Source organism: Heliangelus exortis, chromosome 3, assembly GCF_036169615.1.
Source record: "Heliangelus exortis chromosome 3, bHelExo1.hap1, whole genome shotgun sequence".
NCBI lineage: Eukaryota > Metazoa > Chordata > Aves > Apodiformes > Trochilidae > Heliangelus > Heliangelus exortis.
Window position 1 is genome coordinate 70,044,506 of NC_092424.1, and position 16,164 is coordinate 70,060,669.

The window sequence follows — 16,164 nt, forward strand, 5'->3', positions numbered from 1 at the left end:
CCTGTGGTAGAAGGCCCCTGGTAGAAAAGGCAGCTGACATGGCTAGACCAACAAACTCTATCTTCAGATTCAGATATGGTCTGAAGCAGAAAAAAAAAATGCTTCTGGTCAGCATAGCTGGAATGGAGCTGCACTTGCAATGAGCTCTTGACAGGTAACTGTGTTACCTGGTCTCTTGCTTCAATAAAAACATCATTAAAAATTATTGTATCCACAACTGATGAATGTTTTAATGCTTAGAAAAACAAAGAATGTAAAAAAAGTCAGAGAAAAATAAAATAAAATAAAATAAAATAAAATAAAATAAAATAAAATAAAATAAAATAAAATAAAATAAAATAAAATAAAATAAAATAAAATAAAATAAAATAAAGAAAAGAAAAGAAAAGTTTTCTTTAAAGAAAGGCTTATGGGGATCAAAAGTTAGGAAGGCTAACTGCTGACAGCAGTGGGAAACACTTGTGACTTGAGATGTGCATTGAAGAATGACTGCAGGGCATGGAGGGATGGTTCAGGTGCCACCATGGCAATGTATCACTTAAAGGGTAGTGTTTTATTAAGCTCTTTTCACATGTTGCTTTATTTATCACTCCTGTATGCTCCCACCTCTTGCAGTTTTCTCTGCATGCACACACAGAGTCCCACTTGGAGGCAGAGTCCATGAGAGCAGGGAGGTGGCAGCCAGCCCCCCAGATATTTGTGGGGCAGAGCCAGACCCAGGGAGGCTCCTGCTAACAGCAGCATCATTTCATTGTCCCCAGGGCCCTGCTCAAAGAAGGGAACAAAGCTTTGGCAAGGGAAGGTGAAGGCATTGTGGAAAAGCAAAGATCTTCAGGCAGGAGCTTTAAGAAGATGGAAATAGAGCAACAGCATCTCAGCCAAGTCCCCCAAGACCCAGCAATTCAGGGCACTTTCTGCAGACAACTTGTCACCTTGATGTCCTCTGCTGAGAAGCAGAGTGAAATGAGTTCAGCCTGTAGTGCCAGTTATGGATGAGAGGGAGAAAGGGAAGCAAAGCTCAGTATATATCCAAGGCATCTTCCCACCTGCCTGCTTTTTCTCTGTGATAAGCTTGCTTGCTCTGAGCCTTTGGTGACCAAAGACCCCACCCCACCAGACTTCAGAGCACACACAGCTCAGCTGCAGAGTGAAGACCCCCTGTGCCTCCACACCTGACCTTTCTGTGAGTTACCTTCTCCTTCTAGTTGTAGTCCTAGGGGCAAAAGCTTCAGAGCAGACACCTGAAGGCAGCTGCTTTCCCCAGGAAGAGAGTTTGATATCTCCTAGCTCTGAGAGCCACCATAATTTTACAACTGCTCAGGCATAGTAAAGTTTTGACTTAAATTGTGGCTTTTGCATGGGAGTCTGCTAGGCTGAGTGACTGCATAGAAAAAAACTTCTGTATAAATGAGACAGCCTCACCATAAATTTTGCTTAACAGATGCACACCGAGGTTGACAATGCAGTTTCATATTGCAAGAATGACTCTCAAGAGGAGAGAATGACAATGGGTTTCATTTAATGAGTGAAAGGTTTTTTTATTAGTTTATATCTTTTATGAATTGCTTTCTAAGCACTGACTGTTTTCCAGGACATTCATCCATGAACCAGTTAATGGTGTACAAGCCTGGATAGCCTTAAATAAAAGGAGCCTATAGAGATCTTTTAAAAGTGCTGGTGAAGTATGGATTTTCTACTGAAACAACAAATGCAATACAAGAGGCTGCCCAGACACCTGGTCTGTTGTTCACATCTGGGCTAGGAAAGGCTGGACCTTGCCCTCCTGGAAGGGAAGGTGTCAGGAACAGCCACTTCCCAGGAAGGACCTTCAAGGTGGCCACACCAATGCACAGTTTTCCTCCATCTTTTGCTCTGGAGGTCAGAGCACCATCGTATTTCTTAACCAGCACTTCCCAACCCATGCTGTCTTTTTCCAAGACACATACAGAAGAAGGATTCATTGTCCAGGCAGCAGATGGAGCTTCAGAGATGTCTGATGCAACACATGAATGCCAGAGGAGGGTGCTGGCATCTGCCATGCTTCACTCCCACTGACATCTACCCCATTATCCTGCCTTGACACCTCAGCTGTACCAGCCATGGGGTATTTCAGGGCTTATGGTGTCCCCCAGGTTGTGCAGCAGTCCAAAGCCTGATATTGCTCTGGTGTCACACACCACTGGTGCTGGCAGCAGCCTCAGTGCCCATCAGGCTGTGACGGATGGTGCAACACCGATCCCTGCAGAAAGGCAGCACTTGGGATTTCCCTTGAGCTTTGGATTTCAGCAAGGACAAAATTTTACGGTATCAACTGAAAAAAATAATGTAAATGTGTGCATTCTGGGGGGAAATCCCCATCAGGATCATATTTGTCTCGCAAGTTGGAAAGATTTGTATGCTATGTCATATGTTCTTACTGTTTTCACCACATTTCAGCACATATCATTAATAGGATATGGATATTTCTAAACCTGCATGGCATAATGCAACATTAAAATAATGTTACGACAGTTACCCTCATTTAGGCCAATTGTTCCTACTGAATCAAGGCATTTTATCTCATTTTCTAGATTAAAACAGCTCCTTGGTATGTCATCAAAGCATCAAACAATGAAAAGAGACATTTTGTTCTAATAAGTGAATGTTGTGGCACATGCAAAACTACTGCTGCCATTAGCTTGAAAAGAAAATCCAAGTGCAAAAATAAAAAATCCAAAACACAGTTTCTGACTTTTTTTTTCAGACAATTCCAAAGTTTTATATGGATTTAAACAGAAGTTAAAAAAAGAAGAAGGAAAAAAAAGAAAAAAGAAAAAAGAAAAAAAACCCAGCAAGCTTAGTATTCTTTTTGTTTTGTTCTAATGGAATTTCCTATGTGTTTACATGATAAAAGTAATTTCATTTCAAAAAATTCCACAGGGAGAGCCAGTGGGAAAAAAGCTCTGTGGGCTGGGTTGGGCCAACAAAGAAGTGATGAGACACTGGAGGAGTCACTGGCAGCTGGAGGAACCAGTGCACCAGCAAGAGCTGTATCTGCTCCATCTGGCTTGGGCTCTGCTTCACCCAAGAAGTCCTCCTTTTGAACAGGGAGATACGGGTCACAATGACTCCACCAGAAGAAGAGGTAGCCTCCCAAATTTGCTTATCTCAACCTTCTCGAAAGCACCCATAACTTCCTTGGCAGCAGTAGCCAACCCAAAGCTGTAAAACATTGTTTTCCCTGGTCTGGTCAAACTCGCAACTCAGCAGCTGTGGTGGGGAGCTCCCAGAATAGCTCTGGGTTGCCTCACTAGTCTCGGCAGCAGCTCAGAAAGACTGCTGTGTCCTGGGAGAACTTGGAGGAGTTTAAAATGTTTGGATGTATTTTGAAAGTACTCTGGAAGATAAGAATGATCTATTCCAAGACCGGGTGAACTGAAGGTTACAGCTAAGGCATTGCACAACATGACCGAGTTGGTTCAGCACAAAACTTGCTTGGGATTTGATCAGCTCGTCGCTGCTGCTGCTGCTGCTGCCTCTGCTGAAATTCGGGTCAAAGCTGAAGCCCTTCCACCTGGCACCTCACCGGGCCAAAGGCTCGCATCGTTTGTCCGAAATACCAGCAGGGGAAAGCCAACAAGGCAGAGGACACATGTCCTCCCCTGCCAGGGCACTCTGGAGGAGCCTTCAGAAAAATGAAGCAAAACAGCTTTGTTTCTGAGGGGAAGCTGTAATTGGTGCAGGACAAGCACGCTCTCACTCTGAGAAACACAGAGTTCATTCTGGCCAAAGGCTATTTACTGACTGGATCTTGCAATCTTTCAGGCTATCTCTGGTTAGGACAAAGTCTTAAGTTGTGCCAAGGGAGATTTAGGTTAGATATTAGAAAGAATTTCTTTACTGAGAGGGTGATCAGGCAATGGAATGGACTGCCCGGTGAGGTGGTAGATCCTCCGTCCCTGGAGATATTTAAAAAAAGACTGGATGTGGCACTCAGTGCCATGGGCTGGTAACTGCAGCGGTGAGTCAAGGGTTGGACTTATGATCTCTGAGGTCCCTTCCAACCCGGCTAATTCTATGATTCTATGAAAGCCTGGATAGCTCTTGCTATGTTAAACAAGGGCAATCCCCAACCTGCTCTTCACACTGCAGACCTTCAGCACAATGTTCCCATGAGATCTGCAGGGACAACAGAGAAGTGGTCCCTCTGGAGTCATGGGGAGACCCCTCCCTGTAGGGTGTAAAGGCTCCTATTTTCTTTTAAAACACCATTTGGTCTTGAGAAACAACTCCAAAAAAACCATATCCACCTGTGGCTTCATGGCAGGATGGGAGAAGGTATTTTTGCCGACAGGTCTCACATTTCTCAGCCCTGTGCCTCAGCCTGAGCCCTTGGTACAGCTTTCTGCTGAGCCAGGCTGCTGGTTTTCTTATCCCAAATCCCCATCGGGAGGTTTCAAGCACTCCAGGCATTTTTAAAGGCAGTTTGAAACCCAGCCAAGCCCACATGGGGTGTAGCAGTCGGGCTGCTGGGCCCCCCAGGATGGGTGAGCTGGGCTGCAGCCTCAGGGTGCAGCCACCATCCCAGGTGCCAATCCCCCTGCCCCCCAAAATCAAGTTAACTTTTGTGATTTTTAGCATTAGTAAATCATCCCCACTGGGGTTTATTTGGCCACCAAAATGATGCTGGGTTGACTGTAGGGTTGAAGTGCAGAGAGCCATGTAAGTCTGTGTTTACAGACTCCAGCAGGTGCAGGAACAGTCCCCCTCCCCAGACTCCATCCCCCCCACGAGCTGCTCAGAAGTCACCCCTAGGCCTGCCTTTAGATGTCTGTCTACAGCACAATAAAACACAGCAAAGGCAGAAGTGCAATGTAGAGATCCATTATGCTTTATTTACATGCGTCACCATCTCTTTTACAAACTAGATTACAATTTAAAATGGAATACACAAGGCAATATCTACTAACACCAAGTGGAGTAAGCACTGCATCTCTACTTTGTTTGGAAAGGGGCAGGTTTTGCTCCAAAACAAACTTCCTTCCAACCTCTGTGTAGTAAGGTAGTATATTCCTCCAGGGCAGCATCTTTTTCCTTTTTTTTTTTTTTTTTTTTAAATACAAAATCCTCAGTAAGACTGCAACATGAGAGTGTCTGCTTTCAAATGAAAGTACAAGATAGCCCAAATGAAAAGTATAAACTGTTCAGCTCTCCGGTATGTAAAGACGGCCATGCGCGATAAGGCTGTGGATTTAATATTCTTCCAATTTACATGGCTTGAAACAAAAACAGATAAAACAGTTTTACAGATACTGTATACATATTTTTTTCCAATCATGCAACTTTTTTTAAAAAAAAAAAGTTTAACATGTGAAGCCAAATGCACAATCCATTTTCTCCAACCCATAGTAAAGAAATGTATCTGGTCCCCCTTTGCATCTGTTGGCAGTTCCTAAGGTTTATCATGTACTAGAAACACAGGACACTGATTGCCAAGCAATGACATCATCTGAGAGAAATAATGACCTAAAAGGTAACTTTTTGAAGTGGTGGCACAAAAAAAATTCTGGAGTTAAGCAGTGTTCCACTATCTGATTATTCTCAAGAGAAAGTTTTTTTACAAAATCATTAGATTAAGCCCCAAACCTGTGACTAGGAACTGCATAAATGTCACCTTTTTAGACCTTTTATTTAAACCAAGTGTTTATATGATAACTACATAGTTGTTCTGGACCTCTGTCTGTTTTACATGGTTTCAGAAGGAAAACTTCTAGGCATAAACATGTTCAAAGGCCAAATTTTCAAAAGGTGGGCTCCCCAAATCAGCCATTCAAGCCTGTATTTTGACACCTAAGTAAGTGGCCCTTTGAATTCAGCAAGATTTATTTAGCACCTCTGGAGAGGAGGGTGCTTGCTGGGCATCTTGGCAAGCATACAGGGTAGTGGCCTTCCCCTGGGCCTGGGAGGACCCAGCACCTCTCCTTCCTTTGAGAAGGGGTGAGGGCAGAGTAGGTCACCCCCTGCTACCATGCTGGAGTCCCCAACACCAGGCACTTTCATTTGAAAATTTTGGCCCCTAAAATGAGCAACAGAAACCAAACAGAACAGAAAAGGTTGGCCAAGTCCACCTCTCTTCAGCACGTGCTGGCATGTTCTCCAAAGCAGGGGCCCAAGGAATCCCAGTCAAGCCAGTGGAAATGCTTTCCTTGACATTGCTGGGAGGCAGGTTAGCCTTTCAGATGCTAATACTTTTAATTTTACAAAAAAAACAACCAAACAAAAAAAACTTCTCCGCCATTGGTGGGCTATCTCTAAAGCAAGTGTTTTTTCTCCATTTTCTGAACAGAGCAGACCACAGTTTTTTCTCTCATTCCTGCCAGTGGGAGCTCTGTTGAATTCAAGGGGGTGGGCTGCTGTAGTGGGACAGAAGTTGCCTCCATTTGGTTTAAGCTAACGGGGCCTTCCCTTGCTTTTGACAACAATTGTATCCTTACCAAGCTAAAAAAAAAAAAAAAAAAAAAAAGGATTATGGTCACTTTGGCCATACTATCAAGTCAGGCCCTAATGGTGCTGTCAGCAACCTGGTCTTTGGGCAGGCACCCTGGATCTCAACAGAGAGGTCATCCGTGCAGGGACCAAATGCTGCACCCCAGCATGGGGGCAACTGAGTGAGCTCTGCTGGTAGCCAAAACCACAGGGCAGGGAACAAACCCAACCACAGGGCAGCAGCCGTGGCGGAGCTTCGGTGAAAGGAGCACCAGAGAGAAGTTCTTCAGCACAGGACACTCACATTTTGGGGTGTACTGGGGAGCTGAGAGCTAATGCTACATGCTCAGAGGAGGTTGATGAGACAGCTCTTGACCAGTTCTGGTAAAAGGTGCTGGACTGGACTCCGAAAAGCAAAGTGGCCTCTAGCCCAGGCGACTGCTGTGCCACACAAGTGTCCTGGGTAGCTGGCTGCTGATAGAGCTGGGCTAACTCCAATAAATGTAATAAACCAGCCCCCACACTGACAAATAGACCACCTTGGGCTAGAAAGAAAAGAGAAGTTTTTTTTTAAAGGCGAATGATAAACCCTTGGCTGCTTGGAAGAGTCGATATGTTACAGGGCTACAATAACCACAACTGCACAGAGCCTACACAGTGATAACTGCAGGGAGAAACCAAGAGGTGCATCTGCATGAGAGAACAGCGTGGGAGCTATGATACAAAAACTAAGCTTCCATCACACTAGGAGCTGTTGTTTCACCAAGTATCACCTCAGGGACCTGGAAAGTAAGGAGCAAGGAAAGGCCCACGGATGCTGTGTGTGTGTGTGTGTCTGTGTCTGTGTCTGTGTGTCTGTGTGTCTGTGTGTGTGTGTCTGTGTGTGTGTGTCTGTGTGTGTGTGACTGTGCGTGTGCGGTGGCAGTGGCGAGAGGGAGTCACTCCACATTGCATGGGACACGGGTCGGTGGGAACTCATGCATTGAGACTTTGGGTTAAAATGCTAGTTTGTTTTCCTAACATCCATGCATAATGATCCATTTCTGTACATAATAAAATATATTTATATATTTATATGCATAATGCTTTTTATGCAAAGAAAAAAAACTTCATATATCGCTTTGGAGAATTATGTATACACTGTCCTATTCAGAACCTCTTCATACCGAGTTCCTACGTACCATTGGTGTTTTCCCCTCTTTTTTTTGTGTCCCTCCCCCCCGCAATGTACTAATAAAAAGTAATCAAACTTCCCAGATTATAGAGAGGATCTATACAGCACCATACCTTTTATTCATTGTTATTATTAGTCATTATTCATTTTACAAAAGAAAATCTTAGAAGCAAAATATATAAAACTGCCTTGTCTTTCAGTGTCATTTGTCCTGTTAAAATCTATGCTCATATGAAAAGCCATCTGCATGATACTGTCACCTTGCCATTCCTTCTCCTGCTTCTTCTGCCACAACGGACTATATATAACGAGAAGGAAAAAATAATCAAGGCTATGTCCAAAACAAAACAAAACAAAAAAAGGATCACTGATGCAGTAACACACTTTGCAAACACCTCTGCCTCAACCCCCGGCACTGCCACTGCGAGTCGCCTGCTGATCCCCAGCCTCGACGCTCAGCTTCTCTGCAAAGCGGTGCATTTCCCTTCATTTTCACTTGTTCAAACACATCTCTCCAGGCTGCTATGCTCAACTTTTCTGGCAGCTCAGCTTATGACTCCTTCCCAGCTCGCTGATGCAGTCGGGGCAGCTTTGCTAACACGAGGCAGGAGGGGAGCCTGCTCCGGCGGGGCAGCAAACGGGCTCCTGCCTCGGCACACGTGCAGGCAGTGGCACCTGCTGCCAGCCCCTCCTCACCAGCCAAGAGGCAACATCACCTCCTTCCCTCAGTTTTGCAACCAAGGTCTGCACGCTTGTGGCAAACGGGTGTACAATTAAATTTAAGGAAAGAGTAAAAAAGGAAGAAACGAAATCAACTCAACAAACCAACAGACTGCACACATCACATCTTCCCGGAATTCAGGTGGCTGATAGGGGTGAGAAACGCTGTGTTTTTGGGAAAACCTCAGGTCTGAGCAGTGCTGGGTTATGGTCGTTTCCTTGTGTGTGTGCAGTACTTCAGATTCCCCAGGGAGAGAAAGCAAAAATGGTCAAAAATCTAAGGAAATCAAACTGGAGGTCGTAGGAGGGAGGGTGGGCTGGTGGGGAAAACCTCCAAAAAGAAAAGCCAACTTAAAACATCCCATAAACCATTAATATATTGAAACACCACATACTCATTGACAAGTAACTACTGTAAAGGCTACACAGTGTGTTCTCCACAGGATGGTGCTGAACATTGTCTCCACAGCAGGTGCTTAGCCATCCCAGAAAAGGAAGATCTTGCATACTTCAGAAAAAGTTCAATTCTCCCCCCCAAAAAAGAGGAAAAAGAAAAAAAAGGAAGAAGAGAAAAAGAAAAAAAAAAAGAAAAAAAGGAGGATCTTCACTCCAGTATGGGGCCTATTAACAGTCTGCTTTGTTAGGAAAATAATGCAGGGTTCACAAAGGTCGTAAGCTGTAAACAGTATCACTGTCCACTTGCTGACAGCAGATTTGGCAAAGGGTTCTCTTCTCTACATCTCATGTCAGTTTGAGGGCCTGTAGAGGGAGAAGAAAAAAGAAGAAAAGACAGTGAGACTGCTGCAGGTAGGAAAAACCACAACAAAAAAGGCGAACAGGCAAACCTCTAAACCCAACAACAGCTTCCACTGACAAGCAATTTTGATCTGTTTGCACCCAGAAGCTTCAAACTTTTAGGAAGGAACAAGTTGCATCATGACCCTGCCTGAAAATGTTTCTCTCTTGCCAAGGTCTGAGTGTACTTTGCTGGCATAGCTGCTCCCAATAAGTAAAGAAAAAGCCCTCTCTCCACAATGGCCAAGTCTGATTTCCAGTAACCCGGTGCTTCAGCCATTTGTTAAGCATATTTCCAGGTGAAGCATGGAAGGATCCTCCAGTTTGTCTCCATTTTGCACGGTCACCCTTTCTCATCATCACCAAAAGGCTGGATAAATCTTCCATCAGCATTTGACATCAACCACCACCCTTGAAGCACAGCTGAAGGAGGCTGCTCAAGAGAAGCAGCAAGAAGCTACGAATTTCAGTTTGGACTTTGGGGTTCTCCATTTCCCTCCTTGTATGACACACCATAAACAGACTTCATTCAGCTTGGAAAACAAGGGTTAGGGTCCAATTAATTCTGTAGCCATGAAACTTCCCTGCAGAGGGAAAGACCCTAGAAAGATACCTTGGATGCAGCATGGAGATGCCTACAAACAGACAGGGTAAGTAGGTAAAGCACTAAAATCAGATGAACATTTCAACCAAAGGGGCCAAGGGGAGAGGTTTTTAAAGGCACTCAGTGACTTCAAGGCAGGCACCAAGTGGGCTGTTGCAAAGTGTGCATCTACACATACATGTAAACATTCCCATGAAATCCTTTCACATCTTCAGAAAGCCCATTTGGTAGCCATCTGTGTTGATGAGCAAGTAACTTCTGGCTCTGAAATGGCTTCTGAAACCAGGATTTAATCCCCCACATCACTTAAAACCTGTTGAGGATTTTCCCATAGATAAATGATTGATTTTTTTTTTCTTTTTAAATACAAGGGGACACTTGCTGAAAGCCATTTGATTTGATTACAGGAATGTCTTTCCTCTCAAAAGACCTTGGTATCAGGCAACCTCATGAAAAATGGTGGATTTAGGGGGACCGCTGGATTAATTTGGACCAGCATCTCCTGCAAGGGGGATCACTCAAAGGCTGTCACGAGATGACTCCATCACTGCCTCTCTCTTTTCTAAGGTGCCAGGCACTGATCCTATGATAACATTTTATTAAAATGACCTATTCTGATAATGCTAAATGATTGATGGAAATTTAATCATTTTGTCTCATGGTTATTAGAGCAACAGCATGACAGCTGCTCCCTGAGCCATTAGGGGAGAACTTCATTCAGCACAGCTTAGGGAGCAGATTGTGCATTTCACCCAAACAAAATTTGGCTTTAGCCTTAATTATATGGAGGGGTTTGGGGTAGACTGTTTGGTGAATAAAGGGATTTCTGACTGGATCAACATATTGATTTCTCCATTTTCAAAGGGCAAATTAACGCTTAACATTCGTTAATGTGACTGCCTGGCAACGACTCCAATTGGTAAGTGTGTCCTCATGGCCCACAACAGGGTCAGCAGAAGACACACAGGGAGGCCTGGTAGCCCCCAGTAAAACCTCACTAGTGGCTTGTATGCAGCTCAAACGAGTGCATGCCCCTCTATCTGCTTCTCCTTAAAGCTTTAGCACCAAGAGCATCTGGCAACAGGTGACTTCCCAAAGCACAATCTCATCTCAAGGCTCAGGTCCTGCGTGCTGCAGCCCAGCAAGCTGGCTCACTCTTACACAGCCACCAGTTACACTGAGCACAGGCTTCAGCACACTTAAGAGGTCTTGCTGACTTTGAATGGAGCCATTAATCAAAAGTGAATGGGTACAAATACTCCTGATGAAGTAGCAGAGTAGTGCTTAATGTTTAAATGGAAAATGTCTGTGAAATATACTAGGAAACAAACTGACAAGAGAAAAAACTGGATGCTGGATGATGATGAGCATCATTTGTGGAAGTGACACTGCATGGTATTTTTTTCCTGAGGACACTCATCCTTTGGACAGTGCCAACATTTAGGAGACAGAAGCACAGCTGTGGTGAATTTTGCTCACAGCAGAACCAAACCACACCCCACTTTCACAGCTCTGTTTACACAGACTTTGCAAATGGATTAGAAAATGAAAAGAAGTAGATCAAAGTCTTAACCTGCCTGCCTTTAAATTACCCTGTTATAGTCTGCAAGAGACCCACACACTCTCGCTTTCTGTCTCGACAGGAAAAGCCTCTGCTGACCCTGAGTGAGCACCTTCTGCTTCATAGCAAAGAAAACTACCAGGCAGGGAAGAAAGAACTCCAGTCACATCTTCATTTATCAGTGGTCCTTAACCACAACTCCCCAGTATTCCTCCTCTCTCCCTGCACCCAACTATCTCCAGCCACATTCTGAGCCACCATGAGATCTTCCTGATGGCCAAGATTACAGGATGACATCCTCTGGAATGTCAAGCTGAAGCTGCAGAGGCAGGGGGGGTTTCTCCTCTGGTGAGCCAGGAAAATGCTGTTCTCTAAGGGTAACATGAGGCTCTCCTGGTGAAGCATTTTACCCTTTTCCCTGGCCTTTACTATTGGGTCCTGTTTGGGGGGATAAAATCAGCAGAGGTATGAACACAGGGAGTGATGAGAAAGGTATACAGAACAGAGGTGAAGGGATACTTGAATTCTAGAAAGGCCAGTGGGTCTTAGAGGTGGCATAGTTTCTTGTTTCTTAGGCTGGGGGTACTTCCAAAAACAGCACTACCGTAAACATCCTCTGCCTGTATTTCTTAAGCCACTCCCTGGAAAATCCAGTTCTGCCTTGAAAAGCTCCTCTGCCCAACCTGGAGCCCATTTTCAACCATCAGGGAATGGAAAGAAAGGAAGAATTTTAAGATCATCTCCCAAAGTTACTTAGACTTTGTATTCTCAGTCTTTTCTTCAGACCTTCTGAAGAAAGGGAAGGCTTTCTCCCGAAGTAAAGTCCTCTCAACCAAGTTGATCCCTGGGCTCTGCCACATGCAGAAAGTGGAGGCAATGCCACTATGGCTGTTTTGACTCTCTGGCTACAGAAGGTTGGAATAAGATACATCTGCTGGACATCAGAAGAATCTATACCATTATATCAAACTATAGCTTATGCATGTGGTTGGTCAAAATAATGACTTTAAAACAGAAACAGAAAAAGTATTAAATGAGGGGTGAGGATGAATTCCCACTTTGTCACATTCTACAGACATTTTGAATCCTAGGTGCTGCATCTGTTTATCTTAATTGGTGGAAGAAAATACAAGAAAAAGCAAAAACTTGTGTTTTCAATTTCTTCAGCTTGCAAGCAATTATGTGGGAGACAAGATGTCTCTTTCTTCTGTCCTTTTCTCAGCACTCCCATCCTCTGCCTTTCTCCTGATCAGTTACAAATGCCACTCTTGCTTTGTGACCAAGCTGTTGTTTGCAATTTCCCTTCAAGCAACAACATTTCCTCACCCCTCTCTCACATCATTCCACCACTTAACAGCATGGCTGTCTCCCAAGCCCCATGCCAGCTCTTGCTCTGTCAGAGAAGCTCTGAAGAATCATAAGCTGCCTGTTGCTTTCTCCCTTTGATTCCCATTGCTGCCAATTACCCAGCACTAGAAATTTCTTCAAAATAGAAAGGTGAAGCATTGATGGTGCCCAGGAGTGAGGCACAGATAATGTGTACTGGTGAGAAGTTTATCAGTAAGCTAACATAACAATCAAGCACATACATGTTTTTGTTAAAGGTTATGTGCTCCTCTACATAACCATGGTATGAAAAACTGCACTGTCATAGAATAGAACCATAGAAATGTTTTGGTTCATCAAAGATCATCAAGTTCAGCTGTTGACCCAGCACTGCAAATCCACCAGTAAACCATTGTCCCTAAGCACCATGTCTTTAAATACCACCTCGCTGGACAGTCTGATTCAATAACTTTCAGTGAAGTTTCAACCTTTCTTCAGTGAAGATTCAACCTTTCAGTGAATGAATTTTTCCTTATATCCAATCTAAACCTCCCCTGGAACAACCTGAAGACATTTCCTCTTGTTCAATTGCTTGTTACTTGGGAGAAGAGACCAACACCCTACAACCTCCTTTGAGGTAGTTGGAGAGAGCAATGAGGTTCTCCCTCAGCCTCCTCTTCTCCAGGCTCAGCAACCCCAGTTCCCTCAGCCTATCCTCATAAGACTCGTGCTCTAAACCCTTCACCAGCTTGGTTGCCCTTTTCTGAACTCACTCCAGCACCTCAATGTCTTTCTTGTAGTGAAGGGCTGAGAACTGAACACCGTACTTGAGGTGCATCCTCACCAGTACCAAATACAGGGGCACCATCACTCCCCTTCTCCTGGTGGCCACACAGTTCCTGATACCAGCCAGGATGCTGTTGGCCTTCTTGGCCACCTGGGCACACTGCTGGCTCACATTCAGCTGGGTGCCAACCAACAACCCCAGGTCCTTTTCTGCCTGGCAGCTTTCCAGCCACTCTTCCCCAAGCCTGTAGCATTGCATGTATTGACACACACCTCTGTACTACAGCTTCCCAAGGACCTCCTGATTTGGCTGGAAGGATTATTGAGTGGACTGCATCTTGAAAAATATCACTCAAAGGTCCATAAAAGAAGTGTTTTCCCTCGCTACCACTCCGTATTACTTCTCAGAATCAGGAAATCCCAGTAACTCCTTTTATTGTCCAGAGACCGGGGATGCAAACATTTTGAACATTTGAACTTGTGTCTTTTAGTGACAGATGTACATTTGATCCAGTGCCTTTGCCCCTTGATTTGTCATTGCCACCAGCAGTATAGCTTCTGCTCCAAAATGGGGGCAGGCTGAAAAAGCAAGACTTGGTCAGTGTGGGTACAAGTTAAAATTCTCCCTGAGGTTTTCACAAGGATAAAACACAGTATTTGCTTAGAAACAGATAAGGAAAACAACTACTGTGGCTAGCCCCCCTATAATGACAAAACTGCAAGATGGGATTTTTTGTTCAAGCAAGATAAAAATTGAGAGCCCTGATGCCATGGCAGGTGTGTCACAGGGACACCCCACAGGCTCAGTGTACGCTGCACTAGGATGGCTCTGTGCTGAGAGACAATGCTGAGGTCAGGGTGGAAAGCCCAAGGGGGAAAAAAAGAGCAAGCAACAACTTACTTTCTTTCTAAGGCCTGAACTCTCAGGCATGTTGCAACTTCACTTTTTCTCTATTACTCTGCTCATAAAAATAGATCTTTTTCAGCTCAAAATCAGAGGCAGAGAGAGTGAAGGAGAAGGATGGAAAGAGGAAGAACGCTGGCACAGAACTAAGACTTAGTGCTAAAAAGTTGCTGTGCTGTTATTTGTGCAGGCATGTAAAGCACAGAAGTGTCTCTTTTCCTCCCATTGCTGCTCTTCCATTCCCAGAAACATTGGAAACCACAGCAGACAACCAGGCATTTTGGAAGTAAATGTAACTAAAGACAGCAGATCATTCTCTCACCCTGTATAAGTTTCCTGGGACAGAATCTTGCCCAGTACTGTAGTGAGGTGCCACAATTACTGTGTGTTATTCTGATATCCCACTTGTCTACTAATTCACAGAAAAGTCCAGACTGGGAGGGATTTAGCATCATCTGGTCCAACCTTCTGTTGAAGTCAGGGCCTTAGTTTAGTTTATTCAGGGCCACATCAAACCAAATCTGGAATATTTCCTGCTGGGGAGAGTCTACCACTCCTCTGGGCAGTTCATTTTACCCTCAAAGGTGGGTAATGTCCCTTCTACCCATTTTACAGGTGAAAAGGAAGCATTCAGAGACAAACTGTTCCACCCATGCTCACACACTTAAAATGAAAAATAGATTGCAGTTTTCCTAACGTTTCAGGACCTGATCCCTAACAACCAAATTCAGAGGAAATTCTGCACTTGACTGCAAGAGGAGCAGGCACATGCAGACTCCATGACGTATGTCACTGTGTTGTTGCCCATACAAGCCCATATGCTGACACACTTGTTTTTACACCTACAGACATGGCAGTGTGCAGCTATGCCAGCTTTCCAGCACAAACACTATTGATACCCATTTGCTGCTGAGAACAATCACATCTAGCTGGGTTCAGTCCTCTGCCTGGGCCCAACAGGGAAGAACTGAGACACAGGACATCATCTCTCAGCATCTCCAGGCTTCTTACTTGACAGTCTTATGGTAAATTTGATCCCCTGCTTTCTGTTCAGGGGCCTGAGGAGTGGCTTAGAAATCCTGCCAGTCATCAGTGACACTGCCATTGATTGAGAGACATCAGCCTGGTGCTCAGCACAGTATCTTTGAGGCAGGATGCTGCTGGACTAGAAGGTGGCCAAAGAGGCTTGCAACATTCATCTTCTGTTGGGGTAAGGTACCTCAGCTGGAACAACAATGCTTTCTCTAGGTGTTCAGGAGAAATGAGACCTCTACTGTGGATTAGAAAAGGATGGAAAACTACTGCACCTGTGCAAGACAAGAGAAGGATTTTGCTTGCATTTCTGAATCTGAAGAGCAAGAGCTGCCTTTTAGAGTAAAAAGGTACCTGCAAAGCTGAATTATGGGTTTGTAGTGCTATGGAAATGTGCCATGTACTCTTTATTCTGAATGTCCTTATAGAGAGTTTCTTTTTCTCTGCCAGACACCAGGCCTATTTTAAAAACATCCTCCCTGCTATGGAGTCTTCTCATTTTCCTCTGCAGTAAGTTGAAAAGGACAGGACAATAACGCTCACACAGGTCACACAATTTCCACCATGTTGATATAAGGCAGGACAACCTCTATCGTGACTTACAAGTAGTAGACAAGGCAAGAGAGGGAGGGTCCTGCCACAGAACCAAACTGTCTCTATATCTGTATGAAATAAATTACCCACAAAAGCCAGAAGAAGCAGTCTGCAAAAGCAGACAGTGCAAGGGAAAAACTATGGTCAAGTTAACCAGCTCAGCAGTAGGAAGTATGCAAATGTGAGCCATTCTCCACTAAATC

At 44.4% G+C, this 16,164-nt stretch overlaps 1 protein-coding gene across 2 annotated transcripts in view; it reads right to left on the reverse strand.

The window, feature by feature from the left end:
- Positions 1 to 4,847: 4,847 nt before the first annotated feature.
- Positions 4,848 to 16,164, reverse strand: part of FOXO3 (forkhead box O3) — a 97,921-nt gene continuing 86,604 nt past the window's right edge. For both annotated transcript variants that reach the window (XM_071741211.1, XM_071741212.1), the window contains exon 3: positions 4,848 to 9,118. The gene's annotated coding sequence lies outside the window, so the exon portion shown is untranslated. The remainder of the gene's footprint in view (positions 9,119 to 16,164) is intronic.